The sequence below is a fragment of the Schistocerca piceifrons genome, chromosome 8 (assembly GCF_021461385.2).
Source record: "Schistocerca piceifrons isolate TAMUIC-IGC-003096 chromosome 8, iqSchPice1.1, whole genome shotgun sequence".
Classification (NCBI taxonomy): Eukaryota; Metazoa; Arthropoda; class Insecta; order Orthoptera; family Acrididae; genus Schistocerca; species Schistocerca piceifrons.
In genome coordinates, this window is record NC_060145.1 from 461137156 (window position 1) to 461158318 (window position 21163).

Below are 21163 nucleotides of genomic sequence, written 5' to 3' on the forward strand. Positions count from 1 at the left end.
GCTCCACTTGCCGGAGACTGTGTGTGTGTGTGTGTGTGTGTGTGTGTGTGGTGGTGGTTAGTGTTTAACGTCCCGTCGACATCGAGGTCATTAGAGACGGAGCGCAAGCTCGGGTTAGGGAAGGATTGGGAAGGAAATCGGCCGTGCCCTTTCAAAGGAACCATCCCGGCATTTGCCTGAAACGATTTAGGGAAATCACGAAAAACCTAAATCAGGATGGCCGGAGACGGGATTGAACCGTCGTCCTCCCGAATGCGAGGTGTGTGTGTGTGTGTGTGTGTGTGTGTGTGTGTGTGTGTGTGTGTGTGTGTGTGTGTGTGAGTGAGTGAATGAGTGAGTGAGTTGCTCTTGTGTGAGAGTCTGTATGTGTGTATGTTGTCTAATTTTGACAAAGGCCTTGTGGCCAAAAGCTAATTGTGTGACAGTCTTTTTGTTGGGCCTTTCTGCAAATCAGCATCTTCACTGTATGGTGAGTAGCAAGTATCCTTTTTGTTACATTGCTACATACCATCCTGGATTTTCCATTGTTTAATTATTTCTATAATGAAAGACACAGATGCAACAAAGTTTGCGATTAATAGAATGTATGCTACAGTGTTAAAATTGCTAAACAAAAAATGAACAGTTTAGTAGTAACAATGAATGAAATTGGTTGTATCAGGAGGTCATAATAAAAAATGAACTTTTTTTTTTTTTTTTTTACAGGAATGATCAAAAACTAATATATACACAGGCCTGGATGGGTAGAACATTAAATATTTTTCAGGGAATTCTTGTGATCCCTTAAGAGTAAATTTCAATTCATCTATTGATACAAAGTGAATAATAGAGCTGAAATTTACGTATAAATTTAGGAGTTATCCAGTTTTGTTACACATGTGAAGATCCTTTGGTCACATTCCAATTACTTTACTCTTTCAGGTTTTCTTACTTATTTAGAATGTACTTCTTGCACATTCTCTTCCATGATTATACTTTATTATGTTGAATTAATAATGTAAGGAACAACTGAAAATAAATGTCTTGCAACATTAGTATTCTACCATTTTGGATATGTATTGCAATAGGGGAATTCCAGAGAGGCACTCCTGTTAACTTATTGGCTGCTGCTGAAGTTGGCCAGATATGAAGCTAAAATGTAATGGGTTGTCAAAATTTTGTTCCACAGATTGTAGTTCAGTCATTTTAAACATGTTTGTCTGTTTTTGTAGCTTGAGAAGATTGTAATTTGATTCAAATCGAAAAGTATTACTGGAATCAGCTAACATTTAAATTTCATGACAAGTGGAGTTATCTATTTTTGATCATAAGTTCCTCATATATTACCATACCAGTTGGACATTTAGACACAAAAGTGTAACCAGACCTGATCCCTGTTTATTGTTTGCAAAACTAATTTTATTTTGTTACAGCTAACAGGTGGAAAGTACAGCACATGTAAAGGGAAGGCTGCTCAAAGAGTTTTTGTAGAACAGATTTCTGTGTATATTATACAGTTATTCTAATTGTTCTGTGGCACACTGTATGGTCAAGTGAGTATTAGTTGTCAAAATATACTTCTCTCATAATTACAAGTGAACGTAAATAAAAGACACTTTTGCACAACAGAAACTGAACTAACAACAGTTTTAAGGAATAGTGGATCTGTGGCCTAGCAAGAGAGAGGGAAGGGTTATACAAATTTGTTATTATTCAAGGGATAGCCAAAAAGTTGCCCAGGGTACTGGAACAAAAAGGAGAGAGTAGCACAGAATAACTATGCAATCAATAACCAAAAGCAAACAACACGCTTTAACAACTTCGAGATGTGGAGCCATGAGAAAGAAAGAATAGACAGGCATTATCCCCATCTCCTAAGGAATTCTTGCACTGCTTATCCTTGAATCACTGTAAATACTTGGGCATAGTTCTGCTGTTGACCCCCACTGCGTTGTGGCAAAAATTCTTGCCAATACTTACCTCCAGAATGTGAAATTTGTAATACTGCCAACACGCATGCGAAAATAAACAAAACTGTCTTAACATAAGGGAGGAAAGGGAAATAGTTTGCCAAAGGTTAAAAAGCAAGGTCAGGTTGCTCAGACCCTACAACGATAAGGACCTCACCTGCGGTGTGACGAAGGGGAATGAAACTGAAGGAGAAACTGTCAGAGGCAGTGACCTCTGTACCATTGTGTCTCTCAGCATACCACCTCAGCATGCCAGTGGAATCCTGTCATTTGCTGTATCATACTTGGGCAATAATTTCCACATCCTGTAGTAAAACTGTATTTTGCTTTATATTGAGAAGTCAGTGCTTTTTTATTAATATTATACTACATTTAATGAATACCTACATTATTCATGTGTAACCTTATGATCAATAGTGGGACGTCCGAGGGAATTATGTCAAATCATTCAAGAGGTATTTACTTTGTTTATGCACTAATTTTTTGTTAACACTTACTTAAAGGTTTGACTGCTACAGTATCCAATTTATCAATTTATGCTGTGTCCTGTAACACTGATTTGCATGAAAACAAAGAACAAATGAAATAAAATATAATATATTCTCTGATCAGCTTGTTAGTGTCAGATTACAGCAAAGATTTCAAATGATACAGCAGAACTGTCATCATCTTTTGCAGTAGTTTTGAAACATTTGATTTTGTACTTCTCAATAAACCTGAAACATTCAATACAATAAGTTTATGTGAGAGCAGAATCAGAAAATCCTAATGACAGCTTGTGGCTACCGTGTTGTAATTTGGCAACAAATGTATTGGCAGATAAGTTCAGAATGCAGCAAATTGTCATCCAGTTTAGACAGAGATCTCTGCTTCGAAATTAGGAGAGCAGAGATTTGTAAGCATCATGTCAGCTTCAGTCTAGAGATGATGACAAATATAGGAAGTAAAGGTGGATGAAGAGCAAAATAAATCTAATGAATAATATAATTTAGAACTGGGAGATATAGAAACATGGGAAAACAAACCAGTAAGTTAGAAGAGAGGATGAAAAATATTAAAAAAACAATAAAGAAAATAATTGAATAAGATATAATAAATTGGAAAGAAACATAATTAAAAATGGTGGTGATCAGTGACATGAAACTGAGTGTTATTGGAGGTTGAATTCAGCAGGATCTTGGATGTGTTGATGTGTTGCAAGCAAGTTGACATATCTCAGATTCGGGATTGTACTCTGATAAAACTGCTTTGTGACTGACAGACTGCGGTGGAGGGAAGAGGGGAGGGGGAGGGAGGGCAGTGCTGCTGGCGTACAGCCAGCCATGCTTTACAAGTCACTGCAAGTACCTACAAAACAGGCAACACAGTGAGAATGTGGGACTCAGGAAAGAACTAAGGTAGGATGGCAACTGGCCTCTGTCACTCGTCTCGCTGAAATGTCAATTGCAAAGTAATTTTAATCAGAGTACAGGACTGAGTAGGAGGATCCACACAACCTGCGTGGTATAGTGGGCACCCAGGTCCCTGAGTCATGCTAAAGGCCAGAATCAGTAACTGGGTACTGGGTGTCTCAAGGCCTATGCCCAATCGTGTGCTCAGTCACTTTAGCCCATTATGTTTTACTTGTTTTATTTATGTTTTACTTGTTTTCTTTATGTTTTTTTGTCTCCTCCTCCCACCCTCTCTTTCTTTTTTCCCCCAATCTTCTTTTCATTCCAGTTCTTAATTGCACTGTTAATGTTTCTCTTCCTATTAATTCCTCTTTACTTCCCACTCTGTTATCTCTGGGCTGAAGCTCACAAGTGTTTACCAGCACAGACGACTACTATAAATGTTTCATTCATTTTCAAAGCTCTACATTTTCTGAAATGTTGTGTGTGCAAATAAGCTTCATTGCACACTAAAACCACGAGCTCACAGAGTTTCCATTTTGCACTGTACAAATCTCCTACAAGTGCCCCTGTTGTCTCACAGCACATGTTCAGGTGTTAGTCATGTTCAATACATACCTACTGTAGCAACATTTTAACAATGGTCATCACAATAGCATCTGATCTTTTCCAGAATTTTTATCAGTCCTTAATGTACTCTCAAAAGAAAAAGTCACGAGGCATTAGGTCAGACAATCTATAAGCCAAGGAACACAGCCTCCTCATCACCACTACACCTAATCCAGTGATGCTCCACTGACGGGGAGCCCCATCTTGTCAGAAGATGAAATTCTTGTGGCAGGATTTAATTTCAGCTAGCACGCACCAGAACAGTGTGGGAGTGCTATAACATCATGTTCACCAAACGCTTTCCATGCCAGGTACACTAAGCACAGAATTACTACCAGTAACAATTGCAACTATAAACCACCCATTACCATGAATAGAAGTATCATTCCTATCTGTACTAAAATTCAAACTACATCCTACAAAATCTGCAGGAGCTTCCAACAGAGCAGTCAACGCAACTGATTTAACAGGTATTTCATTATTCTTGTCCCCAGAGACAGTCGCTATAGAAACATTTTCAATAGCTTTATATATGGTACTTCTTGCAATTGTTGAGATTTGCATCCATCCAATCATGGCATAGCTCAGTAGCTCCATTCAATGCTGTTGCCTGTGCTGCAGATGATCAGCAACTGATACCGAGATTGATGCTTGGCCAGTGTTAAACACAGCCAGCCTGTGTTGAATGCATGACCTTCATGTGTGTAAGCTCCATGCTTGAATCATGGGCAGCCTCTACGTAAATCTAGAGATGCTAGCTCAACTGCACAATGCCCCTCTGTGTTGCATAACTGCAATCAAGTATTGGTGAAGTAGCAAATAAAGATTTTTGGAAGTCCTATTACACTTCTGCCTCTTCCACCATTTTGTATACACATAATAATCACCAGATTAATTCAGATGAAAGCATTTATGTACAGATAAGAGGTAAAGGTGTTTGTGAATATGTAAAAATGGTTGGTGATTGTACTGTATATTACCATAAATAAAAAAGAAAAGTACTCCAGGGACAGATGGTAGCACTTGTAGCTTATATTAAATCTTGTGGTTTTATTGTTGTCACAATAAGAAATTATGTTTTAAAAGTCTGAATTTCATAACAGTATTTTGTATAAAATGATTTCTTAATGTAAGTTTTGTCACAAGATTTAAAAAATTGAAACTTTTGATTTTTATGGCTGGAGTGGGCATAGGGTGTTGACCTGCTAAAGAGGTGCATTCCAGCACTTAAAATATTGGAAATTAAGCACTGAGTTGTGGAGACAACCACAACTGTAACATACAGAGGCAAAAGGGGCTGGTCACAGTTTCCTCACAGAAGAAAAATAGCTCATACAGCCTCATTTGTAATTACTGACATTCAGCAATGAAGCAACCTTCCATTTATCTGGAAAGGTTAGTTTCCGTAATGTGAGAGTGTGGGGCATGAAATTGTGGCACTTTAACCTTTCCAGATAAATGGAAGGTTGCTTCATTGCTGAATATCAGGTTGGAGGCCAAATGTTTATCCTAATGTGCTTCCTGCACTGTGGTGCAAAGTTGAACACACCAGCCGTACACTTCTATTTTTAAGTGTTGCACGAGCTGCAGGCAGTACGGTTTGAAATGTAACCACAATCACAAAATTTTCCATAGTGTCTGCTGTAGGCATTCCAAGTCTGTAGTTTGTGTGGACCACTTCTTTTTTAGTGCATGCTAAACTTTCCCTCACCCTCTCCACTGTAGCTTCAGGCACCCTTGGTTGACTGGTGCTTTCCCGTTCAGGGACAACCAGTGTCCCTAAATTGTTAATACTAATGCACAATACTGTGCTTGTATGGTAGTTCTTTTCTATAATTCTTTCTGGATGCACACCACTTTGTTGTAACGGATAAACATCTCATACAATTTCAACACAGAAAAAATTATTTTCTTGCTTTGTCACCATTTTGTTGAGACACTGCACTACAGCACAAACAAAGTTAGTTTATGGTTCTGTTCATGCAGCAACCATACCTGTACATGCTATATTTTGGAAAACAGACAGCTATGAAAATGAATGAATCATTCATAGTAGCCCTGTATTACCTTTGACTCATTATTCTCTCTGATACGTCCCCCTGACCTCATATTAGATGCATGTCTATTGTCCTGTGGTCTGACTGAGCTTTTTAACCTTCCTCAACCTATTCCACTTTCCCCCATAAGGAACAAATAGGTTGGAAAACTAGGATAGTTTTGCATTTGTTTGTGTCTCAGGCTACACATAAATATTTCTATGCTTATTTTGTCACAACATGTTTTGGTTGCAAAAATTCCACCAACTAATAACAAGGAAATACAATTGTGTTAGGTTTACTTATGCATACACTTAATGCACCACCAACAGACATTAGTTTCAGAAATACAACCCCTAGTCACAGAATTCACCATGTCACTAAAAAGAAGTAATTATGCTGGCTATGATGGCATTCCTAGCAGAATATAAAACTCTTGTATCAACTTGATATTATCACCCGTAAGCTATCTTTGTAACCAGTCAGTGTCTCTGGGCATTTTTTTGACAGATTTTAAATATGCTGTGTGACTTCTACCTAAAAAGCAGAAGATATTCAAACTGACTCTAATTACAGACCTATATCACTCCTTCCAGTCTTTTCAAAAGTATTTGAGAGACTGTGCTATGATAGGATACTAATTCATTTAACTGAGCACAACTTGTTAACTACCTCTGTTTCATCCAATGAAACTGTAAAGTTTGTTGATGACGGAAGCATACTAATCAAGGAATCAAACTCAAATCTAGCAAAAATAGCTTAGATCATAGTTGAACAGGCCTACAAGTCATTCACAGCTAACAGTTTAAGTTTTAACTAATCTCACACACACTCATATTATGCTGTTTCAACAATAGTGACTCATCAGAAGTGGAGAGTGATTGTCACACACTGAATGAAGTACAGTGCATAAAAGTCCCAGTGGTTCAGCTGGAGAAAAAATGAAGTAAACACATGGATACACTAATCAAGCAGCTCAGTTCAGTGTGTTATGTCCTTAGAAGCATCTGTCATTGTGTTGATCTAAACACAAAAGCAAAAAGGTTGAAATATCAGCCAACTAGTTGAAAACAAAAGTTTATTAGTATTTGACCTAGGTTTCAGTATTTCTAAAAATACCTTCTTCAGAAGAAGTGGGCCTTGTTACATCACATGATGCTGCATTAGATTAGATGAAGCCAAGTGGCTCTTGTAATATATAAAATTGACAAAAAAAGAATTTCCCAAGCCATGGCTTTAGACAGCAGCCAGATTACATATACCGTAATTCAGAATGAGGTAGAGGCTCTTGTCAGCACAAAATCATAATATGAATCACAGGATAAAATATTTGCATTAGTATTTGTACATCATGCCAGAGTCTAAGGGCAACAGTTGGCCTTAGTCTCTGGCATGATGTACATGTACTCATGCAAATATTTTATCCTGTGACTTGTGTCATAATTCTATGTTGTCAAGAGCCTCTACCTGTGGGCATTTACTCGCGAGCATTCATTCTGAATACCCACGTATCATGAGCCTAGCCCATGCACAGACATCCCTCTCTCCCTCATTCCTAGCAAGAAAACCTGCTGCCTCACTCCAGGCTGCTAGCTACCAATCCCCAACAACTCCTCTTGCTGCCTCCCACCTCTCTCCTGCCCCCCACCTACCCCACTAGACACTACATCCACCCTCCCCATTGTCCGTTTGCCAAACCGTAATCCTGGCACTCTCTCTTTTGCTGGCACACTGTAGGGGCAAAGGTGTGCCTGTGCCTGTGCTCTAGTTCAACAAGAGATTTATTTAGAAATCTAGCAAGTTTCCTTTGTCTTTCATGTGCGCTTGTCGATGACTCAACTCTTCTGCTATTTGTTGGATGATCTCGTTTATTCCTAAAGTACTGGATTTAGTATTTACAGATGTAAAAAAAGATTTTCTTTAGAAAAGAACTTCATAACCAAATAAATATTAAGCTATTTACAACATGTAAACAGCAGCTATACAGGGTGAATAGTCTAAAACTTGCACCACAAATATTGTGGAAATGGAAAGTGCTACTGACGTGGCATGTTCACAGAATGGATTGGCAGTCAGTGAATTGTACTGTTAGCCAATCAACAGATTGTAATAATACTTAGGAAGTGTATTTTTTGTGCAAACATACTTTTTTTTTTTTAAAACGGAACAATGTCTACTGGCATTAACAAACTAAAAGTGGGGTAAATTAAAATGTTGGTGGTGTTTGTTGCAGGATTCTAGTGCGAGTTGTTTGCAATATTTTATATCTTGAAAAGTTCCCACACTGACATTTGTACGATGTCTGTGGTACCGCACACTAAAGAACACCAAAAAGTGCATGCACTTGTTATGTGGATTCAGACTAGTAACAAGACAATTGATCGTCACAGTTTGTGTTCAAAATGACCACCGTCAGTGGTAACACACACTTCCAGTCTGGTATGGAACAATTGCTGTACATGTGCTAGCATTCAAGTGAAGATGACTGACCAGGCTGCAGTAATGTGTCATTGCATAACATTGGGTGTAGTTGATAAGTCCTTGTAGACAGCGAAATTTCAGCGTACCCCACAGATAAGTCTATAGGCATCAAACCTGGGAAAAGGCTGGCCAAGGTACAGGTCCTCTACATCCAATCCAGTGACTTGGAAACAATCCATGTACGCATGCTGTAGTATTTCATAAGATATGGGCTGGGCAGCCATAATGTTGGTACCACAGGATCTTCCTAGTTGCTAGAGAAATGTCTTTTAGCATCCATGGAAGATGGTCTGTTAGGAGGCTGCAATACTTTTGCATGTTCAGCATTCCATCTATGAGCTGATGGTCCACTATCCCAGACCTCATGTTTACCCTCCACGGACACTGACGTTCCACTAGATTGAAACAATGGGATTGTTAACAGACCAATAGGGCAAATTTTGGCAGTTCACCTGGCCGTGATTGGTAAATGTGGCTTTATCATTAAACTAGATACATTTGGAGTATGCTGTCTTAATGCCCATGTACGAAAGTTAGCACAATTCTCATATTCGTTCCATCACAGCTCTTGATGGAGAGATATGTGATAGGGATGGAATGCATGTAGATAGAAAATGCATAGGACACTTGCCTGAGTCATGACACTTCCTCGTATGATTGTGCAGGAGCTAGCATGTGGATTAACTGCCACAGCAATAAGAACATTAATTTCCTCTTCTTTTGTTGTCACCTGTTCCTTTCTGTTAAACTGTCTAGGTGTTACACTATCACTTTCACTTAACTGGTTGAAAAGGTTGATAAATAATTGCTGAGATGGTTGACATCTATTGGGATATCTTGCCTTTTACACTGTACAAGAACAAACTGCATACTTCTTACACTCTCCATACTCTATGAGCATGTTGGCTTTCTCTGCATTGGTAAACCACATTGCCCAGTTGTGACCTACAGCTTGGACTCTCGCACACTAACTGACTAGCAGGTCGCAGTGCACTCAAGGAATACATAAGAACAATTAAGCAAACATAACAACATTGTACCTAGCAACTATGCCACAAACAAGTGTTGGTATGGAAACTTTTCAAAATTCCATATCACATAAACAACTTGCACTAGAATCCAGCAATAGACACCACTGACATTATGTTTTGCCCTACTTTTAGTCTGTTAATGTCAGTAGGCATTGTTCCATTTAAAAAAGTGTACGTTTGTCCAAAAAATACACTTTCTAAGTATTATTACAATCTGTTTATTGGCTAACAATATGGGCCCCTGACTACCAATCAGTTCTGTGACAATTGCATGTCAATAGTACTTTCCATGTACAAAAGAATGAATAAATGATTAATGGAAAATCTCATAGAAATATGTGAAACAAATATTACCAAAGAGATAGAAGGGCTGGCCAGTACTTACCTCAGCTCAGTACAGCCGATAGATACACATCTGTTCTGTTCTGTTTTGTGTATCTATTGGCTGTACTGAGCTGAGGTAAGTACTGGCCAGCCCCTCTATCTCTTTGTTAGTAAAAGAATGAATAAGTGAGTGAAAGAGAGAGAGAGAGAGAGAGAGAGAGAGAGAGAGAGAGAGAGAGAGAGAGAGAGATAATTTGAAATCTGTGGTTTCTACAACTTAAGTTATAAGATGTAAGTTAACCTTAGGTTTCAATAAATGAACAATATAACAAATCAGCGAAATACATTTTAAGTCTTAATTTGTAGTTCCATCTTTTTGAATACTAAATAGCTACAGAAGGACATTTGTGAAAGAGCAAACACAAAAGAATGACAAATGGATGATTTTTGATGACAGAAATAGACCGTTTGCAGAGAATAGCATGGCAACACAATAAATAACAGACAGATTAAAAAATGACAGTCAGTGAAACTGTTATTGTGGCAGAAATTGCGGTTGCCATTTACTAACAAGTAACTAATTTGGTTATGCACACTTTTTTCCCAACATGTTGCTTTTTACTTTACATTTACCTGTATGAAAAGTAGCTGTTCCTCAGTCCTTCTCTAATGGAAAAATGAGGAAGGTAAAATTGATGGATTTGAGGCTAAGTCAGTTTCATCTTAATTCTGTCCCATTTTCCCCATTGTAAGCTCTAGTTGGTTCTGCAGTTTATTTATGCACATTATTAGTAAACATATTAGAGGAACATTTAAATCATCAAGTGCAGAAGAAATATGTGATGAGGGGTAGTGCAACAATTGAAATGAAAGGTGCAGTAAGTTGGATATGTCAGGTAAGAGCTTCCTGGGTATGCTAATATTAACTCCTGCAACCAATATCCAAACATTTCATTTTTTTAGCTATTTTTTTAAGTCTGAAATAAAAATGGTGGAAGCATCTGAAATGAAACATTTACTTCTGGCAGAAACATGTTTCCTATCACTGAATACCAGTGACACAATAATCAGAATTATACAGGGGACCGACATAATTTATGCTATGCGATCATCCACAAATTCTGGATCATGTAACAACTGCATCAAAGATCTACATCTACATCTACATTTATACTCCGCAAGCCACCCAACGGTGTGTGGCGGAGGGCACTTTACGTGCCACTGTCATTACCTCCCTTTCCTGTTCCAGTCGCGTATGGTTCGCGGGAAGAACGACTGTCTGAAAGCCTCCGTGCGCGCTCTAATCTCTCTAATTTTACATTCGTGATCTCCTCGGGAGGTATAAGTAGGGGGAAGCAATATATTTGATACCTCATCCAGAAACGCACCCTCTCGAAACCTGGCGAGCAAGCTACACCGCGATGCAGAGCGCCTCTCTTGCAGAGTCTGCCACTTGAGTTGGCTAAACATCTCCGTAACGCTATCACGGTTACCAAATAACCCTGTGACGAAACGCGCTGCTCATCTTTGGATCTTCTCTATCTCCTCCGTCAACCCGATCTGGTACGGATCCCACACTGATGAGCAATACTCAAGTATAGGTCGAACAAGTGTTTTGTAAGCCACCTCCTTTGTTGATGGACTACATTTTCTAAGGACTCTCTCAATGAATCTCAACCTGGTACCCGCTTTACCAACAATTAATTTTATATGATCGTTCCACTTCAAATCGTTCCACACGCATACTCCCAGATATTTTACAGAAGTAACTGCTACCAGTGTTTGTTCCGCTATCATATAATCATACAATAAAGGATCCTTCTTTCTATGTATTCGCAATATATTACATTTGTCTATGTTAAGGGTCAGTTTCCACTCCCTGCACCAAGTGCCTATCCGCTGCAGATCTTCCTGCATTTCGCTACAATTTTCTAATGCTGCAACTTCTCTGTATACTACAGCATCATCCGCGAAAAGCCGCATGGGACTTCTGACACTATCTACTAGGTCATTTATATATATTGTGAAAAGCAATGGTCCCATAACACTCCCCTGTGGCATGCCAGAGGTTACTTTAACGTCTGTAGACGTCTCTCCATTGATAACAACATGCTGTGTTCTGTTTGCTAAAAACTCTTCAATCCAGCCACACAGCTGGTCTGATATTCCGTAGGCTCTTACTTTGTTTATCAGGCGACAGTGCGGACCTGTATCAAACACCTTCCGGAAGTCAAGAAAAATAGCATCTACCTGGGAGCCTGTATCTAATATTTTCTGGGTCTCATGAACAAATAAAGCAAGTTGATCTCAGACGATCGCTGTTTCCGGAATCCATGTTGATTCCTACATAGTAGATTCTGGGTTTCCAAAAATGACATGATACTCGAGCAAAAAACATGTTCTAAAATTCTACAACAGATCGACGTCAGAGATATAGGTCTATAGTTTTGCGCATCTGCTCGACTACTCTTTTTGAAGACTGGGACTACCTGTGCTCTTTTCCAATCATTTGGAACCTTCCGTTCCTCTAGAGACTTGCGGTACACGGCTGTTAGAAGGGGGCAAGTTCTTTCGCGTACTCTGTGTAGAATCGAATTGGTATCCCATCATGTCCAGTGGACTTTCCTCTGTTGAGTGATTCCAGTTGCTTTTCTATTCCTTGGACACTTATTTCGATGTCAGCCATTTTTTCGTTTGTGCGAGGATTTAGAGAAGCAACTTCCTCTGTGAAACAGCTTTGGAAAAAGGTGTTTAGTATTTCAGCTTTATGCGTGTCATCCTCTGTTTCAGTGCCATCATCATCCCGGAGTGTCTGGATATGCTGTTTCGAGCCACTTACTGATTTAACGTAAGACCAGAACTTCCTAGGATTTTCTGTCAAGTCGGTACATAGAATTTTACTTTCGAATTCACTGAACGCTTCACGCATAGCCCTCCTTACGCTAACTTTGACATCGTTTAGCTTCTGCTTGTCTGAGAGGTTTTGGCTGCGTTTAAACTTAGAGTGAAGCTCTCTTTGCTTTCGCAGTAGTTTCCTAACTTTGCTGTTGTACCACGGTGGGTTATGATCACTGATTCCCTGTTCTGTACATACAGAGTCGAAAAGTTAGGGTCTGTTTGTTATCAGTAGGTCCAAGATGTTATCTCCACGAGTCGGTTCTCTGTTTAATTGCTCGAGGTAATTTTCGGATAGTGCACTCAGTATAATGTCACTCGATGCTCTGTCCCTACCACCCGTCCTAAACATCTGAGGGTCCCAGTCAATATCTGGTAAATTGAAATCTCCACCTAAGACTATAACATGCTGAGAAAATTTATGTGAAATGTATTCCAAATTTTCTCTCAGTTGTTCTGCCACTAATGCTGCTGAGTCGGGAGGCATGATCCCTCTGTTCATAACACAAATGACATTACAAATCTCAATTTCTTAAATTTTTATTCAGTATCTATTCCATGTACTTGGTGTATACAAACCAGAGCTCCTTTAAATTCTCATTTTCACATTGTATCTACCGTTTTAACCACTTAAAGCAAGTTTCAACACTTTAGATCCAGTCCTCTTTTCTAATAATGGGAGCTTATTGCTCATAGGATGTGACAGCACTTTCTGGAATTCCAAAATGGTAGCCACAAAGGTTTCCCTTGCCTTGTGGACTACATGGCAGTTTCACAGAGCCACGCTTAACTATACGAGTCTGGGCTGTCTACTGGGTCTTAATGTTTTAATAAGAGATCTACTGCATTCTTGGTGGTATGGGTGGACAACATCTACATCCCTGCTCTACAAACTACAGTGAGGTGTATGGCAGACAGTACTTACCATTTTACCGGTGATTACCACTTCTTCCATTCACATACGGTGCACAGGAAGAATGATGGCTTAAATGCCTGTGTGTGCACTGTAATTAGTCTAATCTTGTCTTTGCCATCCCTACAGGAGCGATATGTAGGGGCCTGTAATATATAGAGGGGTACAGAAAAATGAAGACACTTTTTGATTGTTTATATCTTTGGAACAAAATGATATATTGTTACAATTTTGTGTGGTAGCTTAGTTCCCTGTATTCTCAGAAGATCACAGTACAGTTTTTCCATCAGATGACAGTGCAGCAATAAATGAAGTAAGATTGTCATTTGAGCAACACAAGGCCATATTGAAGTGGTCCTGGAAGCACGAAAACATAATGGAGGCACAACAGCAATGGAGTAATGTGTACAGAACTCAGCCACCAACACATACAACAGTTTATTGTATTTAGGATACATTTGAAGCTGATGGTAGTGTTCAGAATGTGCATAAGGAAAGGCCTAGCTGATCAGAAATATCAACACGTCCAGCTTCCACTGCTGCTGTGTTGCAACATTTCACTAGATCATCTCAGAAATCTGTGAAGCAAGATGAACTTGAAAGCAGGGTAAGCCGATCAAGCCTCTGATGAATTCTGAAGACTGTAAAGTGGAAAGTGTACATTCCAAGATCACTGCATGCTATGAATGAGGATGACACAAATTGAAGGATGGAGTTCTGCAAGTAGTTTGAAGGCACACTCCGTGAGGATGAACAATTTGCAGGAATGGTTATCTGATCTGACGAGGTATAATTCAGGCTGAACAGTACTGTAACCACTACAACTGCATGTCCTGAGCCTCTGAAAATCCTCACATTCATGTTGACAAATATGTTGATCTACTGGGTGGGCGATGGATAGGTCGAAGAGGAGTTGTTGAGTTCCCACCACAGTTTTTATACCTTACACCTCTTTACTTATACTTATGGGGGACCTTGAAAAATGAAGTTTATCAACAGGAGCCAACTAAACTGAACAAGCTACAAGAAATCATTGAGGCTTCTTGTGCTTCTATCACACCGGCAACACTGACAGATGGAGTTCAGTCAACAGTTCAGCGGCATCAACATTGTTTGGCTGCTAACGGGAGATCACTTATAAAACATAAAATAACTCCCCACCCCCATGCAAGAACTGCAATAGTATGTCGTTTTGTTCCATTAATATTGACTGTCAAAGTGAGGCTACATTTTTCTGGACCCCTCTGTATTCCTTATTCCATCACTTTATCACTTAAAGCTCTTTCTTGAAACACTGCAAGAAGGCTTTCACACAGTAGTTTGCATCTATTCTTCCAGCATTTGCCAGTTCAGCTTTTCAGCATGTCCGTGATGCTCTACAATAGGTCAAACAAACCTGTCACTAGGTGTGCTGCCCTTCTTAACATACATTTAATATATTCTGTTGTTCTATTTGGTACAGGTCCCACATGCTTGAGCAGTGTTCTAGGACAGGTCACAAAAATGTTTGCAACCAGTCTCCTAAGTAGACTGATTGCATTTCCTTAGTATCCTGCCAATGAACTGAAGTCTGCCACCTGCTTTACCTATGACTGAGCCTACGTGATCATTCCATTTCATACCCCTATAAACTAATGCAACCATATATTTGTAGAAGTGAACAGATTTTAACTGTGACTCATTGATATTTTAGTCATAGGATACTAAATTTTTGTTTTATAAAGTGGGCAATTTTACTTTTATGAACATAAAGCAAATTGTCAATCTTTCCACCACTCTGAAATCTTGTCTTAAGATTTGTGCAGATATTTTCAGACAATACTTCAATATAAGTATGTCACCTGCAAAGGAAGTCTGAAATTACACTTGAATATTGTTAATATACAACATGGTCAGCATGGGACCCAATGCCCTTCTGAGGGCAACCCCTGAAATAATTTCTACTTTTGTCGGTGACTCTCCATCCAGGTTAAAGCACTATCTCCTCTGTACCGAGACCTTGATCCATAGGTTTAAGGCTGTCATCTGGGAAAAGCATACTTACAGTTTCACACGGTCTGTGTTTTCGGAGTCTATGCAGGTTGGCATGGAGGAGGTCATTATGTTTGAAATAAATCATTACATTTGAGTTCAGAATATATTGTAAGATTTTACAACAAACCAGTGTCAAGGATATTGGACAGTTGTTTTGTGGATCACTTCTGCTACCCTTCAAGTAGACCAGTGTGACCTGTCCTTTCTTCAAACCATAGGACAAGCTTTTTGTTCAAGGGATCTACAATATATTATGGTTAAAGGGGAGCTAACTCAGCTGAAAATTCAATAAACAATCTGAGAGGGATTCCATGGGGCCTTGGAGCTTTGTTCAGCTGTAACAATTTCAGCTGTTTCTCAATGACATTAACAGTAATATCCGTATTACTCAATTTTCCAGTGGTGCAAGAATGAAATTTGGACAACACTTCTTGATTTTCTTTCACAAAGGAACCATCTTTGGACTCCACTGGCTCTCCTCTGAGGTACCTGGAAAACTAAAGGAAAGAAAATCACAGTATACTAGTTGGCTGTAACGGCCCCCTGGTCTTTCAAGGCAACCACTGCAGTGTGGATTGAAGAACAAGCCCGCCGTGTCCCTTTCAACATTGAACTGTGGAAGGTCTGGAGTATTTTAATAGTGAAGAATTGCCTCTCACTATCCTATATGGTGGAACAACAAAAACCCTCTAAAGAAATCTGTGAGTGTAATGGTAATACACTTGTCTTGATGGTCAAAGAAATTTTATCCATCATCTCATGACATGTTCTGGGTAACCTCCTCCTCCTCCTCCTCAGCTCCGAAGTGTGGAACATTAAAAGGAACATATTTCAATAGCACAGTGAAAGTGAGAAACATACCTAGTAAGAACAATACACCATATTGCATAACTTCATCCTCTGGATATAAATAATTAATACCATCAGTGCCCAACTGATATTGGTGGTCCTTCTACCCAGAGACTTCTCTCTCTCTCTCTCTCTCTCTCTCTCTCTCTCTCTCTCTCTCTCTCTCTCTCTGTGTATGTGTGTGTGTGTGTGTGTGTGTGTGTGTGTGTGTGTGTGTGTGTGTGTGTGTGTGTGTGTGTGGTGTGAACGTACACGTGCTTTTTACTTCTGATGGACGTCCTCCGAAAGATAGACATATCTGCCATTATTTTTCATTGTGCCTGTCTGCAACTCAATGCTTGCTCTATGTGGTTAGTGGCAATCTATCCTTTAATATCATTGGCACCTTACATTGTACATTGAATAGCACACATCTGGGGTGTAACAACTAGTAAGATAGGCAGAGTCCAAAAAGGCAAAGGACCATACCAATATACTAGCCACCCAGCAAAATTATCCAAAAGCTGTGACCCATTAAAGATAATCTTGGCCTGACAGTGCTGGGGCTTATGACATTCCTTGAGCGAGCAGCATAAGTTTTGTGTGGTCAGTTTAGATGCACAGTTTTTGATCTCTGTGTCACCTTAAATGCAGGAATTTTGAGGTATCTGCAGTGGACAAGAACAGCCTGTTAAATAACACAAGATTTTGTTTGAACATATAAGAATTTTTGCATACACACTGAATGAGGGAAACTTGAAATTAGACTAAGAGAAAACAACTTTAATAGAGACACTGGCTATGCACTTAGCAGTGCACTGAAGTGTACACTTGACATGGAAAGAGCACAGAGAAAGATTTCTTATAATTCACTGCCTGGAGCGACTGATGGTGTCGCAAGCGACTCTGGATAATGTGTGCAAACATAATCTATGGATGTAGAGGATGACAGTTCAGTATGTGACATCTCCATGATGTCACTGTGACCTAATCCAGCCAATCAGATGCCATCCTCTGGATATAAAAGTGGGAGCCTCACCACTTTCACGAAAGTCAGATTTGCCCCTGACAATGATTATGATGAGGGTAGTCATCGAAAGCCTGGGATTTTATCCAGATTTGACATGGCAATTAAACTGAACTTTTTATCAAAGGACTATATCATGAAAAACTTTTTAGCCAGAGAATATTATGTTGCACTGTGTATGTTCAGAACAGGAACACAGCTTCATTACAGAAATCAAAGCTAAATTTTGGCAGTAGTAATAAATGCACTAGAGGTTTCTGACAAACTAATTGGTACAGCAGAGGAATTGCACACATCAAAATATAAGAGAACAGTGAAAATGTAAGATACAAATCAGGATCAGAAATAAATGAGGTATGAACTAACGTTCAGAGCAGAGCAGAACACTGAAATTATTGGTAGCAGTGGATCAATGTGCATCATGATTCAATGTTGTATAACAGCAACTGGCTAACAAGTTTTAACAGAGGCTCCTGTTTCAGTGGTGTTTCACTCATTGCTGCTGATTCTGCATACAGTACCAATGCAGCTGACATCAATAGTGCCTTCCTTTCCCTTTCCCTTTCCACCCCCTCGAGTTTCAATTTACATGATGCGTATCATAGCTGTGAATTCCATATGATGTCTGCTCTTTTGGACATGTCAAAAAATAAATAAATAGCCACTAGCACGAATTGTTTCTACTGCATTTTCAGAAGGTAAGGAATGACATGTCTGCTGTATTTTTCTTGTTCACTCATTTTCTTCTGTACATCCCATCACAAAGTCTGACTTTCCAGGGATTTGAAATGGAGCAAGATATTAAGGAGGGACAAACAAAACTGTCAAAGTAATTATTAATGCAGACAACTAAATCAAATGCTGTTAATCTGATGTACTCTTTTTGTCCCTTAGTGAAAAAAAAACACCTGCTTCCCTATTTAGTAGTCATAGTATGTATCAACTATTTCTTGTTTAATATCCACATGACTACATTAATAATATTGTTGATGTATAAGTTATTTAAATATTTTAAGAGTTGCAGCTGATAAACACTGCTTATAAAACTCATTATGCGGTATTTACCTGATCTAGGTAATAACTAACATTTTCTTTTAATTTGCAGTGATTTTCAACTGCTTGTTTAAATATACCTTAAGTAACTTCATTATCACAGACGATTATTACATAATGAACTGAAAGTATGTAAAATAACATATTGTTTTTGCCAGAATTATTTATTACTGTACAGATTTCTGAAGTTGATAACCTGCTAAAACCAATCTGCTCATTCACATTATCAAAGTTTCAGTTGTGCTTATTATCTACCTTGCCACAAAGAAATTTCACACATAGGGTTTGAGCTAGTGTTATGACCACTGAGGTCCAATTTTGGTATGTGTGGGTCATTAATATTTATTGGAATCAGTATGATAAAACTGGTTACACTGAACCAGTTGCAGAGTTATTTCCCATGCTAAGAGTACAGTAAAGCAGTGACTATTAGTAGAATCAGTGACTATGAAAGAGTTCAGTTAGGAGAAAAACATAATGTGCTTAATTCAGTATTCTTAAATCCAGTAAAATTTTCTCCTGACATCATTTTCCCATGGCATTCTCCTGCATAGAATAGCAAAGCAGATATCTTAATTTGTTTAAATGTTTCTCCCACATGCTATTTAACTAGGTCATTCTATTTTGATCTATCTGATGTTGACATGATCAAGTAACTCCTTTGCTTGAAGGGTGTCATGTCTAACACAGTTCACAGTCTTACATTGGGGTTGGTGGTGGCAGTGGTAGTGGTGGTGGTGGTGGAGGCAGACAGTTTTGTCCTGGCCTGTAACAAAAGCGCCCCAGTCGTTTTATACTGCATTCATACATTAGCATGCTTAAAATGTGTGTTTCTCCTTGTTGAAATCAAGTAATGGAAAATCCAGGATGGAATAATGACAATACTGCAAAAAGGGTAGAATGTTACTCACTTTATAATAGAGATGCTGAGTCAGCGATAGGCACAACAAAGAGACTGTCAGGAGTAATGTAGGACACGAAATGCAGCACCAAGAATCAGCGCAGTCTTGTAGCTGTCTGTTGTGCCAATCTATGACGTATCATCTCCATTATATGGTGAAAATCTATCCTTTTCATAATAAAATTGTATCTCCCTGTTGATACTACCCATAACTAATATTCATAGTCTAAAATCCATCCCAATAGGCACAGCCTATAGGTGTCACTGGATGCATATGTGGAGGGGCGTTGGGTCAGCACACCTCTCTCCTGACCATTATCAGGTTTTGTGACCAGAGCCAGTACTTCTCAGTCAAGTAGCTCCTAAATTTTCCTCACAAGAGTTACCAACAGTGCACGGCAGACCAGATGGTCACCCATCCAAATGCTAGCCAAGCCCAACAGCACTTAACTTTGGTGATCTGATGGGAACCAGTGTTACCACTACTGCAAGGCCATTGGCTGTATTCACACTACCCCTTTAAAATAAATTTCTTCCAAGACCAGAAAGTGTGCATGTACATAATTTATGGTACGCCCAGTTTCGGTGCAGTTGTAGTCATTTGAGATATTTATGTATATGTGCACACAGGCTAGGTGGTTGTGTTGCCGCCAAAACACGTTAGAGGATGGAGAAATTTGGGAAAATTTCGAAAAAACTGCGTGTAATATATTAGAAGGAGTGGAAAGTATATATATAAAATAGAGGGAAACATTCCACGCGGGAAAAATATATTTAAAAACAAAGATGATGTGACTTACCATACGAAAGCGCTGGCAGGTCGATAGAAACACAAACAGACACATACATACACACAAAATTCAAGCTTTCGCAACAAACTGTTGCCTCATCAGGAAAGAGGTAAGGAGAGGGAAAGACGAAAGGATGTGGGTTTTAAGGGGGAGGGTAAGGAGTCATTCCAATCCTGGGAGCGGAAGGACTTACCTTAGGGGGAAAAAAGGACGGGTATACACTCGCGCACACACACACATATCCACCCACACATATACAGACACAAGCAGACATATTTAAAGACCAGCCTGAGAAAATAGAATATGGGAGCGTAATCTGGCTAGGGCGAAGGCATGTTTGCGGAGGGAATGTAAATAAAACTTAATGGGGTCGTTGTGGGGGTGTTGTGAGGGTGACATGGTATTAGAAGGTGGAAAGTGTAACATGAGGCTGAAATGAAAATGAAAATAAAAATATATGGGGAGGGATAAAGGTGGACTGGAAAGTAACTGGAGATCTGGTGTGAAAAAAGGCGAAAAGCTATTGGTTACAGCTGGGCTATGTTGGACTTGGGTTGGTAGACAACGATGTGCACACAGGTTAGGTGGTTGTGTTGCCGCCAAAACACGTTAGAGGATGGAGAAATTTGGGAAAATTTCGAAAAAACTGCGTGTAATATATTAGAAGGAGTGGTTTTGTGGTGGCAGATTATGAAAATGAGGCTAACAATTGTCTGACAAAGAAATAATGACGTTAAAACCTGTGGGAAGCGGCCAAAATATTATCAGTGATGTGGGAAAAACGGAAATGAAAATAAAGCGAAAGTTATTAGAACTAGCCGAAATGGTTGTTTAAAAGGTGAAAGGAACTGTTTGTGAACTAGAAATGGTGGATTTTATAGCGGCGGTAGTGTTGCAAGC